The sequence below is a fragment of the Pygoscelis adeliae genome, unplaced genomic scaffold (assembly GCF_000699105.1).
Source record: "Pygoscelis adeliae isolate BGI_AS28 unplaced genomic scaffold, ASM69910v1 Scaffold103, whole genome shotgun sequence".
Classification (NCBI taxonomy): Eukaryota; Metazoa; Chordata; class Aves; order Sphenisciformes; family Spheniscidae; genus Pygoscelis; species Pygoscelis adeliae.
The window spans coordinates 5,947,607-5,950,020 of NW_008824723.1; positions in this window are offsets into that span (position 1 = coordinate 5,947,607).

The following is a 2,414-nucleotide window of genomic DNA, read 5'->3' on the forward strand; positions in this document are numbered from 1 at the left end:
TGTTCATTGGTAGAACTCTATCCCAGCTCATCTTATTAACTGCTTTACATGAATTAATACCACATACACACTAGAGCTGGAATCTAGCTTTTGCCTTTGTGGCAGGAATTTCTCAGAATATCTTTTCTTTTACCTAGCCCACTTCTCTGAGGTATCACTTCAGTTTTCTCAGGGGCTTATGGAAGGTGAAACTCTGTTTCAAATAGGTCAAATATCTTTATTCTCTCTATAACTATTTTTAAACCTCCCTCTTTACAATTTTATGTAAGTAGCCCTTGAAGATGATATGACTTTTTGTCAGAGGCTTTCTTTTCTTGTGTCTGTAACCAAGAAAAGTTACCAAATTAATATCCATGTTTACTCTTAAAGCAGCTACATGGGTAAGTTTATAGCATTTTATGACTGTACCATATGTACATAAAATTATTAAATATTCAGTTAAATAACAAGAAATTAAGATATATAGCACTTTCAAGGACACAGATCAGAAAAGTAGGTTCTAATTCTTAAAGATCACTAAATTTCCCATCTCTCTGAGGACACAAAACATGATGGAATTAACCAACCCTAAAGAACCCTTCCTCATGACTCTGAGTGTAAGGGCTTAAACTCTTAAAAAGAAAAGTATTATTTTTAACAAGACTTTTAGGTGTTTATACTGCTCCAAGGAATAAACCTGCACTGGGATCTCAGCTTCCACTTGGCTGCTTCCAGCACCCAAACTCATTTGTCCTGAACCAGCTGCACATTGCAGCCTAGACTGCACTCCAGATAATAAGAAGAGACGAGGGAAAAGGAACAATTTTATGACTTGTTTTGTATGGCTAATACATAATATTCATTATGTAGAAGTCCCTCTGAAGCATCCTGAGTAAAGTGTCCATAAATATTTTAATTTTCTTAGGTAGCAGTTTTCCAAAAGAATTTTTTCCCCCAAAGGTAAGATGGTACCTGTGATATCTTCTGTCTGTCCATGAAATTTGTCTTGTTCTTTAATAAAACTAAGCAACAACAACTTCAGGTTTCTTTGCCTCCTGACCAAATATATCAGAATTTATGCCCTGACATTTGCAGTCTATTTGCAACCAAAAAACTAACAGTTTCTGTTAAAGATTTTGTATAAACCACAAAGCATAAAAAATGGTTATGTGCATTTTTCAAAACACATAATGAAAAAAAATAGTAGGAAAAACAGTTAGTGCAAAGTTGAATTCTAGAACAACTGCTTTTTAGAGTCCTTCCTCAACACACTTTGCTGTAATAAATACTATTTTATGACCAAAGAAACATTACACTTCTAGTAATTTGGATTGTTCCTGTGAGATAGCTGAAAATTTCTAGAGTATCTCAACAGTTAATGAAACAAGCAACAAAAGCTTACAAGCATGCAAGGTACTCAATTTTAAAACAATGTATATATATAATATTTTTTTAAAACTTGTGGTGGGTTGGCCCTGGCTGGATGCCAGGTACCCACCAAGCCGCTCTATTGTTCCCCCTCCTCAACTGGACAGGGGGAGAAAAAATACAACAAAAAGCTTGTGGGTTCAGATAAGGACAAGGAGATCACTCAGCAACTACCATCATGGGCAGAACAGACTTGACTTGGGAAAATTAATTTAATTTATTACCAATCAAAGGTCAGAGTAAGGTAATGAGAAGTAAAACTGAGTCTTAAAAACACCTTCCCTCCACCCACCCCTTCTTCCCGGGCTCAACTTCACTCCCAATTTTTCTCTACCTCCTCCCCTCCCCGCAAGCAGTGCAGGGAGATGGGGACTGGGGGTTCCAGTCAGTTCATCACACGGTGTCTCTGCTGCTCCTTCCTCCTCGGGGGAAGACTCCTCACACTCTTCCCCTGCTCCAGTGTGGGGTCCCTCCCATGGGAGACAATCCTCCATGAACTTCTCCAATGTGAGTCCTTCCCACAGGCTGCAGTTCTTCACAAACTGCTCCAGCATGGGACCCTTCCACAGGGTGCAGTCCTTCAGGAACAGACTGCTCCACTGTGGGCCCCCCGTGGGGTCACAAGTCCTGCCAGCAAACCTGCTCCAGCGTGGGTTCTCCATGGGGTCACAGCCTCCTTTGGGCACATCCACCTGCTCCGGCATGAGGTCCTCCACGGGCTGCAGGTGGATATCTGCTCTACCGTGGACCTCCATGGGCTGCAGGGGAATCTCTGCTCCAGTGCCTGGACCACCTCTTTCCCCCTCCTTCTTTCACTGACCTTGTTGTCTGCAGAGTTGTTTCTCTCACAAAAAAACCACTGTGCAACAACAGCAGCCGGAGAGAGGAGTGAGAATATGTGAGAGAAAGAGCCATGCAGACATCAAGATCAGTGAAGAAGGAGGGGGAGGAGGTGCTTCAGGTGCTGGAACAGAGATTCCCCTGCAGCCCATGGTGAAGACCATGGT